The sequence below is a fragment of the Lactuca virosa genome, chromosome 2 (assembly GCF_052849685.1).
Source record: "Lactuca virosa cultivar CGN04683 chromosome 2, Lactuca_virosa_CGN04683_v6, whole genome shotgun sequence".
Classification (NCBI taxonomy): Eukaryota; Viridiplantae; Streptophyta; class Magnoliopsida; order Asterales; family Asteraceae; genus Lactuca; species Lactuca virosa.
The window spans coordinates 87289316-87300648 of record NC_136427.1 but is presented as its reverse complement, the minus strand read 5'-3'; the positions used below and the strand labels follow the sequence as shown (position 1 = coordinate 87300648).

Sequence of the window (11333 nt, the reverse complement as noted above, 5' to 3'; positions counted from 1 at the left end):
TAAAACTCTTATATTAATTATGTAAAAGATGCTTGTGTTAGTGGGAAATTATGAAGACCACCAAAAGCAAAAAAGATTATTCCCATGGTCTCCCACTCACACCTCCCATCCACTTTCCTTTCCTTTTTCTCCCAACACATTATTCTCTTCACCACTTAAACCTTCTCTATTCTTTCTCTCACTCTCAATCTCGAAATTTCCTCCAAGAATACTCATATTCCATCCAAGAACAATCTATTATACTCAAATCTTCATCCCTCTTGAAGCATTCATCAAGGTATGTTGTTAAAAGTTTCATATTCATACAAGAAACAAATTAAATCCACCAAAATATATAAAACTCATTTTATGCATAAACCTGATTTTTCTCAGAATCCCATCAATAAAATAAGAAGTTCTGGAAATTTTCAGAAAATAATTTATTTTTATTGAATTACTATAATTATTGCAATAAAGTAGGGCAATAATTCACATAAAATACTTTTTGCATTCAATAAATTCTGAGAAAATTCTGGGATGATCTGTATACTGATTAAACATGATATATGAAGTTTCATGCATTTATATTACTTTTTACTATTATTTATGATTTTATTGATTAATTAATAATGAAATATATAAAAAATACTTCCCATAGTCACAAATATCTGAAACTTATACACTGAGCTCTACATCATGTTATAAAACTATGGTTAATTTTACAGAGTTTTTGAGAATCATTTACTATTTTTCCCGAATTTTGTGTTGTTTAATCATTAAAATATTAAATAAATACTAAAACAGTTCAGAAAAATATACAAATTTTACAGTAATTCATATTGTATGAAATAATGATTTCCTAATAATTTCATAATTTTTCAATACTGTTTACTATTTAAAACTATTTTCCTAAGTATTTAAGCATGTAAAAATGCATTTTAATGATTATTTCATATAAATAATTGTTAAAATCTGTAAATAATTATAATTGGGCAACTTATTATTTTAATAAGAAATTATTAAAATCTGGCCTAAATTGAAAATATAAATTAATTATGCAAAGTAAGTAATTCATTTAACAAATAAATACCTTAATATTATAATCAAAATGAATTATTGTTAATTCATCTAATATAAGAATATGTGTCTAAATATTTGTATTAATACTCCATTCTCGTTTAGCAGTTCCTAAACCAAAACTATTAATTATATTAGGTTCTACGCCATTTTGACCCGAACCGTCTATCGTACGACACATGCATTTCGTTTTGGGACTAATGTGAGTAATCTACCCCATATTTTATAATTTTCAATACTTTTGGGGTGTATCATGTGGTTCTAATATGTTCCAACTTCATTTTATTGTTTTATCACAATTGAGACATTGTTGGGACATTTATACGTGAGTCATTAATTGTATAACTATTGTTTGTTTATGCTACATGTACTTGTAGTGCATTATCATTTTTAGTCTAATCTCCATGACTATGCCCGTATTCTTGAGGTACGTTATGGACAATAATAGCGCTATTGGGTTGACCACCCCGCCTTGGGACGCTAAGGTGATTGATCGCACGTGGTTGAGTGTGTATGATGATTAGATGCTCCATCCTATATATATTTATATATATATATATATATACATATGTATATATAGGGTGAGGACTTATTGTTGTTGTTATCATTTGTTAATCAATTTTTGATTTATAAACCGTTATCTCAAATACAATTGTTTGCCGACTTCAAAAGAAAACAAATTTCCAATTATAAAGGTTTCAACTTCACAATTTCTCTACTAAAATTAGATTACTCACCAACTCTCGTAGTTGACCTGTTTTTACCCATGATGCAGATTTGAAGAATGAAGTTGATGAAAAATAGGTTGTGCCTTAGAAATCCACAAGACTATTTAAATTTGATGTAATAAATGTTGTTCATATTTGGATTTGTATTTGTATGTTGTGGATCTTGTTTGCATACTTAGTACTTAATTGAATCTAATCATATTATAACATAGTTGTCATGAGACTTTGAACAATATATCACGCCTCGATCGATTCCGACAAGGATCGGGGTGTGACAGATTGGTATCAGAGCCCTTGACTATAGGGAATTAGGTTAATTGCCTTGACCTAGTCTATAGCCTCTAGGGTCCTCTCGTATGCTAGTTTATAAAATGCACACACAACTGCATGCGATTCACACTTAGAAAATCCTAGGAATACATTTGTGTGTTAATTGCTCCCTTATGTGTATATGTATTACTCCTGACACTTATATGTGTGCATACACTTGTGAATATTCTCCACTTTCTCTGAAAATCACACACATACTCAAGTTGTTTAACAAAATGTATATACATATATGTATTCCTTAGAGCTCATAGGAAATTCAAAGTCATCCAGTCTAGTTGGGTAGGATCATAGTAATGGACGCGTAGTAACTGGAAGGGGGAGGTGCCGGTAGCCCGAAAGTCCTGACTAGGTAAGCATTCGTATACATCCCAATCAACCGAGGGACCAGTTTGCTTATCTGGGGACCAAAGGCGAGAGTTCCCAAACCTATAGGCCAAAGCGCGTCATTCACATTACTTTTGAGCCATCAAAATACCCGACCTTATCAAACGTATCCGAAAGGATACACTCCAAAATGGCCAACTCATTGGACTATTAAGTTCCCTAATGGGCCTAGAAGTGGGAAAGAAATGTGCAAACTTAGTTTTGTGGGGGCCCACGCAAGTGCTACATGTTTCACATTTAGTAACCATGGAAAGCCCAAAAGGTGCCCAACACTCCTAACCATGGCCCAACAAGTGTTTTACAATTATTTTACCCAACAATGTCTAAAAAAAACTTTATTTCCCTAATCAATTTACAAATAACTCACAAGTCCATATGTGTGTTTCTCATAGTTGACATGTTCCTTGTTTGGTTGTGGACTTAGGGTAGACTCATTAGGATCAACAATCTAATAAAATTTTAATTACACATAACTGGGGGCATGTCGAGTGAATCTTAGGAGTGGATCAGACATGGAACAAATCACAAGATTATAATCAAGTTATTCCTACTAAATTCATAAGTCTATTTATATAGACCTCTGGTATAGAGTCGTCAGCGTAGTCGTGTCGGCAATCTAGAATATAGCTAAATACATAATACAAATTATAATACCCAAATTATACAAAATTTTCTGCATAAAAAATCAATAGACAAACACAATGAAACTAAAAAGGGTATCAATCTATCAAGAGAAAAACACATACAATGTAGATTAAAATCCACTAATTATAACAAAATGGCTAAAAGAAAAGGTAAGGACTAAGGATTGTTAAGTCCTCTCTTCTTATAAATAGCTTTAAAGCAAGCTTGCCTAAGCTTCTTTGTTCTTTCTGTCAATTCCATACCTGGCAATTTCTCCATCATCTTCTTGTGCCCTGCTAACGTCTCTACCTCCTCCTTTAATCCCAACTCCTAGTTTTTTTAGGTAGATGCAATATATTTTTCATGTGAGTTCATAAAATTTACAATGAGTTAAGTTTATGTAAATATAAATCAGAAATCGTAGTAAAACAATTGATTCGATGTGGCATATGCCTAGGGCCTATGTTTATGTTATAAAGAAATTAATAATTAAAATTTTAGAAAATACCAAAACTACTTTGGTTACCAAGTGCATGCATACATGCATGAGTAATGTATAGAAGGTTATTATCATAGTTTACCTTGGCATTTTGAATGAGGGATTGAAGGCTCTTAAGTTTTCTATGAGGCCATCTGTTTATGTTTAGCTCTCTGCATCTTTTCTTCAACAATGTTAACCTTATCCCTAGTTCCTTTGCTGCCATGATTATCGGCATCTCAAAGTACTTCGCTATCTCTTCAAACTCTAATGGTCTCAATCTATTTGCCACCTTCCGGCCACCGTGATCAGTGGTGGCAGCACTAGAACTACCTGTAGCCTCACCACCGGATTTACAGTCTTCACTGAAACTAACCAATGGTAAATTACCATCCTCCCAACAATCCCATAAGCTTATGTCTTTAAGGGGATCCAAATCGTGAAACTCATTTCTAGAAATGATGTTTTGATCTTTGTTAAGTACTGTGGAAACGTTCTGATCGAGCACTTCATGCGATTTTTCCGACAACTCATAATCATGATGGTCGAGCATGTCACCACTGCAAAAATCCAAAAAAAAAAAAAAAAAAAAAAAAAAAAAAAACTCAAGATAATCAAATCCAACACGATGAAAGACTCTTTTTGATCACTACAAATCCAAACCATGTTTTGATCAATATAGACAAAATCACTTTTCTGTGCGAAAGATGGGGTAATGAGTGACGTTTATATATACCTGAAAAGATCTTGATGATCAAAGTACTGAAACCAATCGAGGTCATCTATGGGGTTTTGATGATCTGCAGGTGGATCCATTTGTGATGGAGAAGTTAAAAGTTGCGGTAAGAATGTGATGATTTATATAAGTGAAGTGGGAGAAGTAATTAATAACAAATAAAGAGGAAATGAATATATATGGTCTTTGAACTGTAACCTTCTTCTTCATTTCACACACATATACGTATATGTTGCCGCAAATTATGACTTATGTGCCTCATGCATTTAATACATCACATGCCTACCGCATATTCTTGACTTTGAAGCTACATACCAGTTTCAAATTTCCCCAGTAGCACACTTTTCATTAGAAAGTACTCCAAGTCTTCACACATGAACCAGTTAGAAAGTACTCCAAGTCTTCACACACGAACCAATTAGAAAGTACTCCAAGTCTTCACACATGCAAATTATGACTTGTGTGTCGCTATAGGTAACTAATAAAATTTTATTTTTTAACCCCTTAAATATCAGTACAAGCTTCTAACCTCGACGTTTAAATTCAAAATTTCTTTTTATTACTAAAACTAGCATCGATTCAAGTATATAAACCATGAATCTTGAGAACACGGCAAAACCCAAATAAGTCTTATCATCTATGTAAAAAAAACTCAGGGTTTTTACTAGTAAATCTATCAGTGGCGGAGCTTGAACAATTAACTTGGGGGGGGGGGGGGCGAAAATATTATAAACTGAAATTAAAATTAAAAAAAAAAAACAGATTGTTTTCTACAAATAAACACCAAAAACACCTAGAAAAAGAATTACAACTCAGCCCGACAGCCTTTAATGTCTTTAAAAACAGATTATGAATGATATATTAGTAAGCAGACAACAATTTCTCTTTCAATGTTTTCATCTTTCCCATGATTATATCTAGAAAAATCAAAATGAATGAACAATTGATCCAATCAAAACAAAATCAAATTCAAAATTAGAACAATAACCAATAACTCATTTAACAATAACCAAATCAATCTTTGTTGTCACTTTTCAGTTTTGTTTGAAGCTGACAAACTGTTAAGCATAACCAAATCAATAACCAAATATATAAGTTCATAACTTATAAATCAAATTGGCAAATCGCCAAATCGCAAATGATAGCCAAATTAAAAGGAAACTCAGTAAGACAGTAGTAACGCATAAATAGGCAACAAATTGACAGAAAACAGCAGCAGCAGTGCAATACGCCAACACCAACAATCAACAATCTTACAATCAGAAAAGAAAGAACATCTGAACAGGATTTGGGTCTCGGGATTACATACCTGATTTCTGTGAAGTGAGAATGGGGACTTGGGCACTTGGCGATGGCGATTGGCGAGAGTGAGACCAAGCGACTGACTTGGCGAGACAGCGACAAACGAACAGCAGGCGAGATAGGCAGCGAATTGGGAAAATGGGGATGAATCGATTTTGATTTCTTGATACCGCTTGGTCGCTTGGAGAATTGGGAGTATTGGACCATTCTGATTAGGAATCGGGAGGGGCCAAAGCCCAAGTTTGAAGATAGCAGGCTTATAACTATTTTATTTTGAACTACAATTCCTACTTCTAGCCCAATAATACTACGCCCCTGGAATCTATGAGGGCTAGTGTAAACATTATGGTCATATATCATTAAGATTCTATGGACTTAGAATGTGTGATTCCGCCTCATTCCATGTTCCTTGTTTGGTTGTGGGCTTAAGGCGGGGTCACCCATCCAAAATGCCCTTGCAATCTTAATGATATACGACTAGTTTACGTCAATCGACTATAAAAGAACTTGTAGGACTTATAATGCAAATTTCGTCAAAATTTGTTGAAACATTCGTAATGATGGAACTCGCTAACTACGTTATAAAATATTCATAGTGGTAATACCAAGGATAAAACAGGGAGTATAAAAGCACACATAGAATACTCTATCATCCCAAAACAATAAACTCCTTTTAAATTGACTCAGTTCAAGTTACAATAAGAAATTTCCAAGGTCATCATGTGACATCAGGAGGGTTGTTCCTCACCATAATCAATTTCTTGTACTACGAAAAGTTTTCCACATCTTTTTCCAAACTCTTGAAGTCCCAATCAAAATGCAAATTTCGGGACGAAATTCCCTCTAACGGGGGGATGATGTGACAACCATCAAATTTCGGTCAAGTCAAAGTCAAACAAAGTCAACTAGTCAAACCGGTCAACTCCATTAACCCTTGTATGATAGGGTTTACGTTATGTAATCACTGTACAATTCGCTATTTTAATGAGAAAACATCATTTGGAAAGTTCATGTGTTTGATTTTCCTTAGCCTTAACAGTGCTAAACAATGAACCAAAGCGATAAAACACTATTGCACAAACATCGGGATTGTGTAGGACACTAAATCATGGCTTAACGGGGTCTATGGACCTTGCATTGCGAAGCCGGACACTCAAAAAGATCACAAACGAAACCTCTCGCAATCTCATTCAAACCCTACTCAAGATTACTTGACGCTAATAGGATCGAAACTCATACACTACGATATAAATTGACGTTAATAGCAACATAGTATAGTACAACGTTATAACTATAATCAAATTAAATTATGATACCATATTAAAATCAAATCAAAGTATAATGCTCTAATTAAATTTAAAAGAATCAAACTTGAATGCTATAATTAAACTTCAAATCAAAGTAGATTGTTATAATCAAATAATAACTCATCTTTTATAAAACTCCATTTTTATAAACTTTACATTAAATTTTATAAAACTCTATTTTTATAAACTTTACATTAAATTTTATAAAACTCTTATATTAATTATGTAAAAGATGCTTGTGTTAGTGGGAAATTATGAAGACCACCAAAAGCAAAAAAGATTATTCCCATGGTCTCCCACTCACACCTCCCATCCACTTTCCTTTCCTTTTTCTCCCAACACATTATTCTCTTCACCACTTAAACCTTCTCTATTCTTTCTCTCACTCTCAATCTCGAAATTTCCTCCAAGAATACTCATATTCCATCCAAGAACAATCTATTATACTCAAATCTTCATCCCTCTTGAAGCATTCATCAAGGTATGTTGTTAAAAGTTTCATATTCATACAAGAAACAAATTAAATCCACCAAAATATCTAAAACTCATTTTATGCATAAACCTGATTTTTCTCAGAATCCCATCAATAAAATAAGAAGTTCTGGAAATTTTCAGAAAATAATTTATTTTTATTGAATTACTATAATTATTGCAATAAAGTAGGGCAATAATTCACATAAAATACTTTTTGCATTCAATAAATTCTGAGAAAATTTTGGGATGATCTGTATACTGATTAAACATGATATATGAAGTTTCATGCATTTATATTACTTTTTACTATTATTTGTGATTTTATTGATTAATTAATAATGAAATATATAAAAAATACTTCCCATAGTCACAAATATCTGAAACTTATACACTGAGCTCTACATCATGTTATAAAACTATGGTTAATTTTACAGAGTTTTTGAGAATCATTTACTATTTTTCCCGAATTTTGTGTTGTTTAATCATTAAAATATTAAATAAATACTAAAACAGTTCAGAAAAATATACAAATTTTACAGTAATTCATATTGTATGAAATAATGATTTCCTAATAATTTCATAATTTTTCAATACTGTTTACTATTTAAAACTATTTTCCTAAGTATTTAAGCATGTAAAAATGCATTTTAATGATTATTTCATATAAATAATTGTTAAAATCTGTAAATAATTATAATTTGGCAAGTTATTATTTTAATAAGAAATTATTAAAATCTGGCCTAAATTGAAAATATAAATTAATTATGCAAAGTAAGTAATTCATTTAACAAATAAATACCTTAATATTATAATCAAAATGAATTATTGTTAATTCATCTAATATAAGAATATGTGTCTAAATATTTGTATTAATACTCCATTCTCGTTTAGCAGTTCCTAAACCAAAACTATTAATTATATTAGGTTCTACGCCATTTTGACCCGAACCGTCTATCGTACGACACATGCATTTCGTTTTGGGACTAATGTGAGTAATCTACCCCATATTTTATAATTTTCAATACTTTTGGGGTGTATCATGTGGTTCTAATATATTCCAACTTCATTTTATTGTTTTATCACAATTGAGACATTGTTGGGACATTTATACGTGAGTCATTAATTGTATAACTATTGTTTGTTTATGCTACATGTACTTGTAGTGCATTATCATTTTTAGTCTAATCTCCATGACTATGCCCGTATTCTTGAGGTACGTTATGGACAATAATAGCGCTATTGGGTTGACCACCCCGCCTTGGGACGCTAAGGTGATTGATCGCACGTGGTTGAGTGTGTATGATGATTAGATGCTCCATCCTATATATATTTATATATATATACATATGTATATATAGGGTGAGGACTTATTGTTGTTGTTATCATTTGTTAATCAATTTTTGATTTATAAACCGTTATCTCAAATACAATTGTTTGCCGACTTCAAAAGAAAACAAATTTCCAATTATAAAGGTTTCAACTTCACAATTTTCTCTACTAAAATTAGATTACTCACCAACTCTCGTAGTTGACCTGTTTTTACCCATGATGCAGATTTGAAGAATGAAGTTGATGAAAAATAGGTTGTGCCTTAGAAATCCACAAGACTATTTAAATTTGATGTAATAAATGTTGTTCATATTTGGATTTGTATTTGTATGTTGTGGATCTTGTTTGCATACTTAGTACTTAATTGAATCTAATCATATTATAACATAGTTGTCATGAGACTTTGAACAATATATCACGCCTCGATCGATTCCGACAAGGATCGGGGTGTGACAATCTTAATCTTATCATAAAATTAAACATTACAAGATTAAGACTTAATTACTCCTTAACACAACCCAACAAAATCAAAAGTTAACAACACTTCTTCAAGGTCACCGACATTGAGTTAGCAAATGGAATAAGAGACGGTCTTATTTTCGTGTAAAAGATATGCCATAGAAACATGCTCAACGAAATTTTGTTTTTGCAAATTGTAACAATGACCGAATCCAGCTGTTTTGTTGACCAACAACAATCTTTTTCTAAAAATTATTTTCTAAAGATTCCCTAGGATTTACCCAAATTGGTTACAAATTTCAAACCACTTACACCAGTCAAAGTAGTTAACAGTCAGTCCCAATGTCATACGTTCAAGTCCAATTTTGAAAGGAATCTTTTGGCAGCCAAGCATTTTTCCTAAACATATTATTTAATGAAACTATAAACATTAATATATACAAACTATCTAATTATATTTTCCTACAAATAAAGCTCATGACTTTCTTTGAAATCCATGTAACGGGCTTTCAACCAACACATCCAGACCAGATGACCTTAGTATTCTAGATTTAAAGAGATCCCTCTGGTTTACTTGTCCGAACCTCAAATGCCACAGATTAGCTTTATTTAGATACCTATACATATCTATATTTTTTTGTTATTATTAAGTTCATGACTTTCTATGGAACTCTTTTAGCGAACTTTCAACCCAATCAGTCCCAAACAATTCAGCTTTAGGCAATTAGGTGTAGAACATCCCTCGGAGTTTACTCATTCCAGTCCCAAAAGGTCACAGATTAACTTAATAACATTTTTTTTCTCTTTTTTTTCTTTTACATATAATAACTAGTACAATACATAATACTCTTTTTAATTTATTTGCTAGGCTTATTTCTTTATATTTTTGTCCTTGACTTTTCATATCACTTGGACATCTCACGGCCTATTTACCGTGAGAGACTTCTAAGACATTTTTCAGGGGACTAATGTTAACACGCAAGGACCCGTAGGTATAGTTAGAAACTTATGTCCCCAAGCAGGGTACTTAGAAGGGAATGGGTAGAAAAAGACCTTTTTTAGAGCGCTGGAAAGTTCAAGTCACTGAAATTTTCTATTATTTTTATGCTTTCCTTAGATTTAGATTTTAGTTCTAATTGAGCACTTACGAACTGTAAGACCAGTTGTGGTTTCCATAAGCTAACTTATACCAACAATTATGCTTTAGTATTGAAAACTTTTTCATTTTTCGTTTTGCATGGGTAGTTTCGGGAGGAATGTAAATGTGTGGGAATAGACTTCTTTTTGAATCTTAGAAAAGCACGAACAAGTCTAATTTCAAGGCATGTGGCTCATTTACTATTTTGACTGTTTTTCAAAGGTTTTGGTAATGGTTGGATCAAAAGCAGAAATAAAAATGGAAAAGCTTTTTGTAGTTTTTTTTTAATGCAAGATGCAAAGTAGACTAAAAGAAAAATATTTTTGTGGTTTTTCGAAAAAATTTAAGCCCTAAAATGAAGATGCAAAAGCTAAAAAAAAATGCAAATGCAATGCATACCCCTCCCCAAGCTTAAGATATAGCATCGTCCTCGATGCTTGAGAAGGAGCGGGACTTGAAACTACTCGTACAGGTCATAACATAGACAGACTGGACATAGGAATGTCTCGGTAAAGGTGATGGCAGATTTATGACATAATCAAACATGAATCCAAAAGCGGAATGCACACATAGACATGGATATAAGTCCAAAGAATTAAAACTTGGCAAGGTCGGCCATAGTCAACTCATGTCGAACCGAGCAAAACCTAGTGACAAATGACAAAACAGTACAACATGCATGCTCCTAAATTTCCACTAAAGAAATTAGATTCAATAATTTGAAGCAAAATACAGTCAACTTGATAAATCTTGCAAATTTAAAAGTTTGACTTTTATCAAGAACAAAAAATTGGAAATAGATGTGCACCTGGATTTAAATTGTTGATGCTCAAAATATTGTTGTAATCCAAGGTGGTGCTCATGTGGGTCTCGTAACTGGGAATTGAGGATTGATGCTTTGGCTTGGACTTGAATATGTAGTCTTCGAATCCCTTGAATCCCATCAATCAATGTTTGCAGCCATAATCAATGTTTGCAGCCATAAAAA

The 11333-nt window shown here is 32.4% G+C and overlaps 2 long non-coding RNA genes across 2 annotated transcripts; both read left to right on the top strand.

Moving 5' to 3' along the window:
- Positions 1-205: 205 nt before the first annotated feature.
- LOC145157208 (uncharacterized) lies at positions 206-1880 on the top strand. The gene is made up of 3 exons (XR_013737169.1): positions 206-277; positions 1195-1258; positions 1832-1880. It is a non-coding gene; the product is annotated as an uncharacterized LOC145157208 (long non-coding RNA).
- Positions 1881-7354: 5474 nt separating this feature from the next.
- LOC145157209 (uncharacterized) lies at positions 7355-9022 on the top strand. Its single transcript, XR_013737170.1, has 3 exons — positions 7355-7426; positions 8344-8407; positions 8974-9022. It is a non-coding gene; the product is annotated as an uncharacterized LOC145157209 (long non-coding RNA).
- The last annotated feature ends 2311 nt before the right edge of the window (positions 9023-11333 follow it).